The following is a 12,820-nucleotide window of genomic DNA, read 5'->3' as shown; positions in this document are numbered from 1 at the left end:
TAGTGTATGAGTATATAAATATATGGTGTATTACATGTTTGTGACTGTAGTGTATGAGTATATAATATATATGGTGTATTACATGTGTGACTGTAGTGTATGAGTATATAATATATATGGTGTATTACATGTGTGTGACTGTAGTGTATGAGTATATAATATATATGGTGTATTACATGTTTGTGACTGTAGTGTATGAGTATATAATATATATGGTGTATTACATGTGTGTGACTGTAGTGTATGAGTATATAATATATATGGTGTATTACATGTGTGTGACTGTAGTGTATGAGTATATAATATATATGGTGTATTACAGGTTGTGACTGTAGTGTATGAGTATATAATATATATGGTGTATTACATGTGTGTGACTGTAGTGTATGAGTATATAATATATATGGTGTATTACATGTGTGTGACTGTAGTGTATGAGTATATAATATATATGGTGTATTACATGTTTGTGACTGTAGTGTATGAGTATATAATATATATGGTGTATTACATGTTTGACTGTAGTGTATGAGTATATAATATATATGGTGTATTACATGTTGTGACTGTAGTGTATGAGTATATAATATATATGGTGTATTACATGTTTGTGACTGTAGTGTATGAGTATATAATATATATGGTGTATTACATGTGTGTGACTGTAGTGTATGAGTATATAATATATATGGTGTATTACATGTGTGTGACTGTAGTGTATGAGTAAATAATATATATATGGTGTATTACATGTGTGTGACTGTAGTGTATGAGGATATAATATATATGGTGTATTACATGTGTGTGACTGTAGGGTATGAGTATATAATATATATGGTGTATACATGTGTGTGACTGTAGTGTATGAGGATATAATATATATGGTGTATTACATGTGTGTGACTGTAGTGTATGAGTATATAATATATATGGTGTATTACATGTGTGTGACTGTAGTGTATGAGGATATAATATATATGGTGTATTACATGTGTGTGACTGTAGTGTATGAGGATATAATATATATGGTGTATTACATGTGTGTGACTGTAGTGTATGAGGATATAATATATATGGTGTATTACATGTGTGTGACTGTAGGGTATGAGTATATAATATATATGGTGTATTACATGTGTGTGACTGTAGTGTATGAGGATATAATATATATGGTGTATTACATGTGTGTGACTGTAGTGTATGAGTATATAATATATATGGTGTATTACATGTGTGTGACTGTAGTGTATGAGTATATAATATATATGGTGTATTACATGTTTGTGACTGTAGTGTATGAGTATATAATATATATGGTGTATTACATGTTTGACTGTAGTGTATGAGTATATAATATATATGGTGTATTACATGTGTGTGACTGTAGTGTATGAGTATATAATATATATGGTGTATTACATGTTTGTGACTGTAGTGTATGAGTATATAATATATATGGTGTATTACATGTGTGTGACTGTAGTGTATGAGTATATAATATATATGGTGTATTACATGTTTGTGACTGTAGTGTATGAGTATATAATATATATGGTGTATTACATGTTTGACTGTAGTGTATGAGTATATAATATATATGGTGTATTACATGTGTGTGACTGTAGTGTATGAGTATATAATATATATGGTGTATTACATGTGTGTGACTGTAGTGTATGAGTATATAATATATATGGTGTATTACATGTTTGTGACTGTAGTGTATGAGTATATAATATATATGGTGTATTACATGTTTGACTGTAGTGTATGAGTATATAATATATATGGTGTATTACATGTGTGTGACTGTAGTGTATAAGTATATAATATATATGGTGTATTACATGTGTGTGACTGTAGTGTATGAGTATATAATATATATGGTGTATTACATGTGTGTGACTGTAGTGTATGAGTATATAATATATATGGTGTATTACATGTTTGTGACTGTAGTGTATGAGTATATAATATATATGGTGTATTACATGTTTGACTGTAGTGTATGAGTATATAATATATATGGTGTATTACATGTGTGTGACTGTAGTGTATAAGTATATAATATATATGGTGTATTACATGTTTGTGACTGTAGTGTATGAGTATATAATATATATGGTGTATTACATGTTTGTGACTGTAGTGTATGAGTATATAATATATATGGTGTATTACATGTGTGTGACTGTAGTGTATGAGTATATAATATATATGGTGTATTACATGTTTGTGACTGTAGTGTATGAGTATATAATATATATGGTGTATTACATGTTTGTGACTGTAGTGTATGAGTATATAATATATATGGTGTATTACATGTGTGTGACTGTAGTGTATGAGTATATAATATATATTGTGTTTTACATGTGTGTGACTGTAGTGTATGAGTATATAATATATATGGTGTATTACATGTTTGTGACTGTAGTGTATGAGTATATAATATATATGGTGTATTACATGTGTGTGACTGTAGTGTATGAGTATATAATATATATGGTGTATTACATGTTTGTGACTGTAGTGTATGAGTATATAATATATATGGTGTATTACATGTGTGTGACTGTAGTGTATGAGTATATAATATATATGGTGTATTACATGTTTGTGACTGTAGTGTATGAGTATATAATATATATGGTGTATTACATGTGTGTGACTGTAGTGTATGAGTATAGAATATATGGTGTATTACATGTGTGTGACTGTAGTGTATGAGTATATAATATATATGGTGTATTACATATCTGTAGTGTATGAGTATATAATATATATGGTGTATTACATGTGTGTGACTGTAGTGTATGAGTATATAATATATATGGTGTATTACATGTGTGTGACTGTAGTGAATGAGTATATAATATATATGGTGTATATATATATCTGTAGTGTATGAGTATATATATATATCTGTAGTGTATGAGTATATAATATATATGGTGTATTACATGTGTGTGACTGTAGTGTATGAGTATATAATATATATGGTGTATATATATATCTGTAGTGTATGAGTATATATATATATATCTGTAGTGTATGAGTATATAATATATATGGTGTATATATATCTGTAGTGTATGAGTATATAATATATATGGTGTATATATATATCTGTAGTGTATGAGTATATAATATATATGGTGTATATATATATATATCTGTAGTGTATGAGTATATAATATATATGGTGTATATATATATCTGTAGTGTATGAGTATATAATATATATGGTGTATATATATATCTGTAGTGTATGAGTATATAATATATATGGTGTATATATATATATATATATCTGTAGTGAATGAGTATATAATATATATGGTGTATATATATATATATATATATATCTGTAGTGAATGAGTATATAATATATATGGTGTGTATATATATATATATATCTGTAGTGTATGAGTATATAATATATATGTAGTGTATGAGTATATAACAATGTGTTATCCTATCTCTCTCCTTTATATGTGATTTGTCCTTATTATTCTTGTGGTACAGGATGTACAGCAGACAAGACTCCTCAGACCGTACATGTTGTCTCTTTCCATCTGGATTGTTTAGTGTTAGATGTGACCCTGATATCTCGTTTGTCTTTTATCCTTATCTTGTTGTTTACACTCTGCTCCATATATGTATGATCTTTTTTCTTTGTAAATCCCCGATCCTATGTATATATTATATACTGTATTTTTGATCCCCTGATGAACCGCTATATAATATAAGATACACGGGAAACACGTTGGGATATACAGGTGTTCATCATTGGACAACTATGTATTTGTAAATTGGTATTTGTAGTTTTTTATGTAATTGGGTTTTTCTAATTGAATAATTGATATTTTAGCTTCTTGTGATAAAATTTTGGTTTGAGAAGTAATATTGACACATACATGTCAACTTGTCAGTGATCACCGGAGGACCCCTTTATGGATGCACGATGTATATACCTACATTGTGGAGCACCGGAGGACACCCTTTATGGATGCACAATGTATATACCTACATTGTGGAGCACCGGAGGACCCCTTTATGGATGCACAATGTATATACCTACATTGTGGAGCACCGGAGGACCCCTTTATGGACGCAGGACGTATATATACCTACAATGTGGAGCAGCGGAGGAACCCTTTATAGAAGCAGGACATATATGTACCTACAATGTGGAGCACCGGAGGACCCCTTTATGGACACAGGACGTGTATATACCTACAATGTGGAGCACCGGAGGACCCATTTATGGATGCACAATGTATATACCTGCATTGTGGAGCACCGGTGGACCCCTTTATAGAAGCAAGACATATATGTACCTACAATGTGGAGCACCGGAGGACCCCTTTATGGACGCAGGACGTGAATATACCTACAATGTGGAGCACCGGAGGACCCCTTTATGGACGCAGGACTTATATATACCTACAATGTGGAGCACCGGAGGACCCATTTATGGACACAGGACGTGTATATACCTACAATGTGGAGCACCGGAGGACCCCTTTATGGACACAGGACGTGTATATACCTACAATGTGTAGCAGCGGAGGACCCCTTTATGGACGCAGGATGTATATACCTACATTGTGGAGCACCGGAGGACCCCTTTATGGACACAGGACGTGTATATACCTACATGTGTAGCAGCGGAGGACCCCTTTATGGACGCAGGACGTATATATACCTACAATGTGGAGCACCGGAGGACTCCTTTATGGAGGCAGGACATATATATACCTACAATGTGGAGCACCGGAGGACTCCTTTATGGAGGCAGGACGTATATATACCTACAATGTGGAGCACGGAGGACCCCTTTATGGACACAGGACATATATATACCTACAATGTGGAGCACCGGAGGACCCCTTTATGGACACAGGACGTATATATACCTACAATGTGTAGCAGCGGAGGACCCCTTTATGGACACAGGACGTATATATACCTACAATGTGGAGCACCGGAGGACTCCTTTATGGAGGCAGGACATATATATACATACAATGTGGAGCACCGAGGGACCCCTTTATGGACACAGGACATATATATACATACAATGTGGAGCACCGGAGGACTCCTTTATGGAGGCAGGACGTATATATACCTACAATGTGGAGCACCGGAGGACCCCTTTATGGACACAGGACATATATACCTACAATGTGTAGCACCGGAGGACCCCTTTATGGACACAGGACATATATATATCTACAATGTGGAGCACCGGAGGACCCCTTTATGGACACAGGACATATATATACCTACAATGTGGAGCACCGGAGGACCCCTTTATGGACACAGGACATATATAGACCTACAATGTGGAGCACCGGAGGACTCCTTTATGAGGCAGGACATATATATACCTACAATGTGGAGCACCGGAGGACCCCTTTATGGACACAGGACATATATATATCTACAATGTGGAGCAGCGGAGGACCCCTTTATAGACACAGGACATATATATACCTACAATGTGGAGCACCGGAGGACCCCTTTATAGACACAGGACATATATATACCTACAATATGTAGCAGCGGAGGACCCCTTTATGGACACAGGACATATATATACATACAATGTGGAGCACCGGAGGACCCCTTTATGGACAAAGGACATATATACCTACAATGTGTAGCACCGGAGGACCCCTTTATGGACGCAGGACGTATATATATCTACAATGTGGAGCAGCGGAGGACCCCTTTATGGACACAGGACATATATATACCTACAATGTGGAGCACCGAAGGACCCCTTTATGGACACAGGACATATATATACCTACAATGTGGAGCACCGGAGGACTCCTTTATGGAGGCAGGACATATATATACCTACAATGTGGAGCACCGGAGGACCCCTTTATGGACACAGGACATATATATATACCTACAATGTGGAGCACCGGAGGACCCCTTTATAGACACAAGACATATATGTACCTACAATGTGTAGCACCGGAGGACCCCTTTATGGACACAGGACATATATATATCTACAATGTGGAGCACCGGAGGACCCCTTTATGGACGCAGGACGTATATATATCTACAATGTGGAGCAGCGGAGGACCCCTTTATAGACACAGGACATATATATACATACAATGTGGAGCACCGGAGGACCCCTTTATAGACACAGGACATATATATATATCTACAATGTGGAGCAGCGGAGGACCCCTTTATATACACAGGACATATATATACATACAATGTGGAGCACCGGAGGACCCCTTTATAGACACAGGACATATATATATATCTACAATGTGGAGCAGCGGAGGACCCCTTTATAGACACAGGACATATATATACATACAATGTGGAGCAGCGGAGGACCCCTTTATAGACACAGGACATATATATACATACAATGTGGAGCAGCGGAGGACCCCTTTATAGACACAGGACATATATATACCTACAATGTGGAGCACCGGAGGACCCCTTTATAGACGCTGATAACACTGATCAATGCTGTTCTATGGAGAAGGACGGTTCGGTGTTTGCAATCAAAATATTCCATGTACCAGTCTCCTATGGGGACTAAAAAATAATGAAAAAAAGTCATAAAAAAGGAATAATAATAATAATGATAATAATGATTTATTTATATAGCGCACACAGGTTCCGCAGCGCTGTACACTCACATTGGTCCCTCTCCCCATTGGTCAATATCTAAACCTATCAGTAAGTTCTGAAGTGTGGGAGGAAAATGGAGGAAACCCACAGAGACACAGAGAGAACATACAAACTCTTAGCAGATGTTGTCACTGATGGGATGTGAACCCAGCGCTGCAGGTAACAATACAAACCACTGAGCCACTGTGCTGCCCTTAAAGGGGAACTCCCGTCATCGTGGGGGTCCGACTGCTGGGCCCCGTGATCTCTTGTACGGAGCCCCAGCTCACCCCGGGAGCGGCGCATCACCACCCCTACACAAAATGGGGGCCAAACACACCCAAACGGATCTCCCATAAAGATATACGGAGGGGGCATGGAAACCTCTGTGTAGAGGTCCTAATGCACCAATCAGGGAGAGCCGGGGCCCCGTACAAGAGATCACAGGGGCCCAGCGGATAAGGGATAAGTTGTTCATCACAAGACTTCTACTATAAGGGGTTAATAATAATCATCCCCAATAATCCTGATCTGACACCGACCGCACACACCTACCTGTATCTGTAGAGGAGCCGTGTACAGGACCTGCGATGATGTCACCGTCATGTGATCAGTCACATGGAGGAGGAGGAGTCACATGATCAGGGGCTGCTGCTCTAGGCTCATCTGCTCAGTGTATGCAGGACTCTGCTGTGCTGGTTGTGATCGCTGCTGGATGAGCTGAAGTTATGTGTATGCAGCAGAGCTGTGTGTGTGTGATGTGCGTGGTGCAGAGCTGTGTATGTGTGTGTTATATATGTCTGCAGCAGAGCTGTGTGTAATGTGCATGTAGCTGAGCTGTATGTGTACAGTAGAGCTGTATATGTGTAATGTACATGTAGCTGAGCTGTATGTGTACACAGTAGAGCTGTATATGTGTAATGTACATGTAGCTGAGCTGTATGTGTACACAGTAGAGCTGTATATGTGTAATGTACATGTAGCTGAGCTGTACGTGTACACAGTAGAGCTGTATATGTGTAATGTGCATGTAGCTGAGCTGTATGTGTACACAGTAGAGCTGTATGTGTAATGTACATGTAGCTGAGCTGTATGTGTACACAGTAGAGCTGTATATGTGTAATGCGCATGTAGCTGAGCTGTATGTGTACACAGTAGAGCTGTATATGTGTAATGTACATGTAGCTGAGCTGTATGTGTACACAGTAGAGCTGTATATGTGTAATGTACATGTAGCTGAGCTGTACGTGTACACAGTAGAGCTGTATATGTGTAATGTACATGTAGCTGAGCTGTATGTGTACACAGTAGAGCTGTATATGTGTAATGTACATGTAGCTGAGCTGTACGTGTACACAGTAGAGCTGTATATGTGCAATGTGCATGTAGCTGAGCTGTATGTGTACACAGTAGAGCTGTATATGTGTAATGTACATGTAGCTGAGCTGTATGTGTACACAGTAGAGCTGTATATGTGTAATGTGCATGTAGCTGAGCTGTATGTGTACACAGTAGAGCTGTATATGTGTAATGTACATGTAGCTGAGCTGTATGTGTACACAGTAGAGCTGTATATGTGTAATGTGCATGTAGCTGAGCTGTATGTGTACACAGTAGAGCTGTATATGTGTAATGTACATGTAGCTGAGCTGTATGTGTACACAGTAGAGCTGTATATGTGTGTAATGTGCATGTAGCTGAGCTGTATGTGTACACAGTAGAGCTGTATATGTGTAATGTACATGTAGCTGAGCTGTATGTGTACACAGTAGAGCTGTATATGTGTAATGTACATGTAGCTGAGCTGTATGTGTACACAGTAGAGCTGTATATGTGTAATGTGCATGTAGCTGTGCTGTATGTGTACACAGTAGAGCTGTATATGTGTAATGTACATGTAGTTGAGCTGTATGTGTACACAGTAGAGCTGTATATGTGTAATGTACATGTAGCTGAGCTGTATGTGTACACAGTAGAGCTGTATATGTGTAATGTACATGTAGCTGAGCTGTATGTGTACACAGTAGAGCTGTATATGTGTAATGTGCATGTAGCTGAGCTGTATGTGTACACAGTAGAGCTGTATATGTGTAATGTGCATGTAGCTGAGCTGTATGTGTACACAGTAGAGCTGTATATGTGTAATGTACATGTAGCTGAGCTGTATGTGTACACAGTAGAGCTGTATATGTGTAATGTACATGTAGCTGAGCTGTATGTGTACACAGTAGAGCTGTATATGTGTAATGTACATGTAGCTGAGCTGTATGTGTACACGGTAGAGCTGTATATGTGTAATGTACATGTAGCTGAGCTGTATGTGTACACGGTAGAGCTGTATATGTGTAATGTACATGTAGCTGAGCTTTATGTGTACACGGTAGAGCTGTATATGTGTAATGTACATGTAGCTGAGCTGTATGTGTACACGGTAGAGCTGTATATGTATAATGTACATGTAGCTGAGCTGTATGTGTACACAGTAGAGCTGTATATGTGTAATGTACATGTAGCTGAGCTGTATGTGTACACAGTAGAGCTGTATATGTGTAATGTCCATGTAGCTGAGCTGTATGTGTACACAGTAGAGCTGTATATGTGTAATGTACATGTAGCTGAGCTGTATGTGTACACAGTAGAGCTGTATATGTGTAATGTACATGTAGCTGAGCTGTATGTGTACACAGTAGAGCTGTATATGTGTAATGTGCATGGAGCTGAGCTGTATGTGTACACAGTAGAGCTGTATATGTGTAATGTGCATGGAGCTGAGCTGTATGTGTACACAGTAGAGCTGTATATGTGTAATGTACATGTAGCTGAGCTGTATGTGTACACAGTAGAGCTGTATGTGTGTAATGTGCATGTAGCTGAGCTGTATGTGTACACAGTAGAGCTGTATGTGTGTAATGTGCATGTAGCTGAGCTGTATGTGTACACAGTAGAGCTGTATATGTGTAATGTACATGTAGCTGAGCTGTATGTGTACACAGTAGTGCTGTATATGTGTAATGTACATGTAGCTGAGCTGTATGTGTACACAGTAGTGCTGTATATGTGTAATGTACATGTAGCTGAGCTGTATGTGTACACAGTAGAGCTGTATATGTGTAATGTACATGTGGCTGAGCTGTATGTGTACACAGTAGAGCTGTATATGTGTAATGTACATGTAGCTGAGCTGTATGTGTACACAGTAGTGCTGTGTGTAATGTACATGTAGCTGAGCTGTATGTGTACACAGTAGTGCTGTATATGTGTAATGTACATGTGGCTGAGCTGTATGTGTACACAGTAGAGCTGTATATGTGTAATGTACATGTAGCTGAGCTGTATGTGTACACAGTAGAGCTGTATATGTGTAATGTACATGTAGCTGAGCTGTATGTGTACACAGTAGAGCTGTATATGTGTAATGTGCATGTAGCTGAGCTGTATGTGTACACAGTAGAGCTGTATATGTGTAATGTGCATGTAGCTGAGCTGTATGTGTACACAGTAGTGCTGTATATGTGTAATGTACATGTAGCTGAGCTGTATGTGTACACAGTAGTGCTGTATATGTGTAATGTACATGTAGCTGAGCTGTATGTGTACACAGTAGTGCTGTATATGTGTAATGTACATGTAGCTGAGCTGTATGTGTACACAGTAGTGCTGTATATGTGTAATGTACATGTGGCTGAGCTGTATGTGTACACAGTAGAGCTGTATATGTGTAATGTACATGTAGCTGAGCTGTATGTGTACACAGTAGAGCTGAATATGTGTAATGTACATGTAGCTGAGCTGTATGTGTACACAGTAGAGCTGTATATGTGTAATGTACATGTAGCTGAGCTGTATGTGTACACAGTAGAGCTGTATATGTGTAATGTACATGTAGCTGAGCTGTATGTGTACACAGTAGAGCTGTATATGTGTAATGTACATGTAGCTGAGCTGTATGTGTACACAGTAGAGCTGTATATGTGTAATGTACATGTAGCTGAGCTGTATGTGTACACAGTAGAGCTGTATATGTGTAATGTGCATGTAGCTGAGCTGTATGTGTACACAGTAGAGCTGTATATGTGTAATGTACATGTAGCTGAGCTGTACATGTACACAGTAGAGCTGTATATGTGTAATGTGCATGTAGCTGAGCTGTATGTGTACACAGTAGAGCTGTATATGTGTAATGTACATGTAGCTGAGCTGTATGTGTACACAGTAGAGCTGTATATGTGTAATGTACATGTACATGTAGCTGAGCTGTATGTGTACACAGTAGAGCTGTATATGTGTAATGTACATGTAGCTGAGCTGTATGTGTACACAGTAGAGCTGTATATGTGTAATGTACATGTAGCTGAGCTGTACATGTACACAGTAGAGCTGTATATGTGTAATGTGCATGTAGCTGAGCTGTATGTGTACACAGTAAGTTGTTTATGTGTAATATACATGTTAATTAATGTATGCAGAATAACTTCACAATTGCATGTTATTAAAAAATATGCTTCTTTCTATTTCATTTTCCACTTTGAAGAAATGACCACTAGGGGTCTCCCTACCAGTCCTGGCAGCAAGCATTTCAGACTCATGCTGGAGTCCTAAACACTACGAGCTGCCAGTCTGCTTTGTTCACAAAGGAGAACACTCAGAGCTGCCAGCCTGCTTTGTTCACAGCCTGTTTGGCTGTGAACAAAGCAGGCTGGCAGCTCTGAGTGTTTAGGACTCCAGCATGAGTCAGAAATGCTTGCTGACAGGACTGATCGGGAAAAATACATTAGAAAGAAGCATATTTTTCATTAACATGCTATTGGAAAGTTATTCAACATTCATTAATCTAAAATATATCAAAAGTTTATTTGATGAAAGGTACCCTTTAACCATGGTTATCTGTCCTGTCTGATATATAGATTTTAGCCTGCTTTATTTTAGTACCTTTGTTGGGTTTTAGTATTCTTAGATTGTTTGTTCTGCATTTGCTTTGTGTTGCCTTAGTCTGTATTCACACTGTGCATTTTGTCAGTCCTGTTTTGACCCTTGTTTGATCCTGATCTCCTTGGATAGAATCCTGTTCTGAGCCTCGGGCTAATCTGTCTATCTAGGAGTGAGTGAGTATTGTGCCTGTGTCCGTGTTTGCTTGTATTTAGGACTTTTGTTTCCTTCTTGGCCAGTATCCTGATCACTCGGTGGAGAGTGCCTGCTGGCTAGGAGTCTATTTGGATTTAGTATTGATGTCCCTCCATGATTGGAGTGGAGTGTCAAGTGTGTTCCTTGTTCGGAGTCCAGTGTGAACAGTGCTCTTGATTTCCTGACCAATTTAGTGTTCTGACATTCAGTTAACCTGTTCATCCCCTGCATCTCCTGGTTTTGTCTGCTGTATATTTATCGCTATATCTAGTCTTGTTTATATTATCATATCTGCCGTTACTCTTGATCCTGGTTCTTAAACTGTTTGCTAGTGTTACACTCTGCGCTCCGGCCGCAAGAACAGGTCGTGAGCACAGAATCCCTCTGTCCCCATCTGCCGGCAGGTCCGGGTTTCACATCGCGGGAGGCGTCCGCATGCGAATCCTGGCCAGTCACTCACCATGTCCTACTGCCTACCTGTGTTTTTAGACCTTCCGCTACGTTATTAGACTCCACACCTTTGCTGCCTGTCTTGACCTTCTGGTGCCTCGCCTTGCCCAGCTTCCTGTGGGATCGAGCCGTGTCGGGGGTAGCGACCTTGGTGTGGCCTGCCCAGCAAGCCCATCCTGCCTTGCAACAGACTCCGCTCCCCGATACAGTCCGAATCATCTGCCACACAGGTTAAAGGATCCACATCCAGCTCCATTACAGCAAGACCTGGCCATGGATCCCACTGGGGTTCCTCTGCCTGATCCGGATCTCGCTTCCATCGTGGCACTCCAGTCACAGCAGTTGGCCCAGCAGGCACAGCAGTTGAGCCAGTTATCTGCCATGATGCAGCAGTTGCTAACTGCATAGCAACAACCGACACAACCACAGCTTCCTCCTGCTCCCGTGGCACCTCCCGCTCCTGCAGTCGTCTCCGGATCAAGACTCCGTCTGTCTCTTCCCGAGAAATATGAGGGGGATCCGAAGTCCTGACGTGGTTTCGTTACTCAATGCTCCATGCACATTGAACTCATGGCAGATAAGTTCCCTA

General features: G+C 39.3%; 1 protein-coding gene across 1 annotated transcript in view; it reads right to left on the bottom strand.

Moving 5' to 3' along the window:
• The window catches only part of LOC130297796 (oocyte zinc finger protein XlCOF7.1-like), a 44,244-nt gene extending 31,647 nt beyond the window's left edge, over nucleotides 1-12,597 (bottom strand). The window contains exons 1-2 of the mRNA XM_056550715.1: nucleotides 12,259-12,597; nucleotides 6,465-6,585 (exon numbers count right to left, since the gene is read on the bottom strand). The gene's annotated coding sequence lies outside the window, so the exon portion shown is untranslated. The remainder of the gene's footprint in view (nucleotides 1-6,464; nucleotides 6,586-12,258) is intronic.
• Between the last annotated feature and the right edge of the window lie 223 nt (nucleotides 12,598-12,820).

This window comes from Hyla sarda, chromosome 1, assembly GCF_029499605.1.
Source record: "Hyla sarda isolate aHylSar1 chromosome 1, aHylSar1.hap1, whole genome shotgun sequence".
Lineage (NCBI taxonomy): Eukaryota > Metazoa > Chordata > Amphibia > Anura > Hylidae > Hyla > Hyla sarda.
This window is presented reverse-complemented; position numbering and strand designations above follow the sequence as displayed.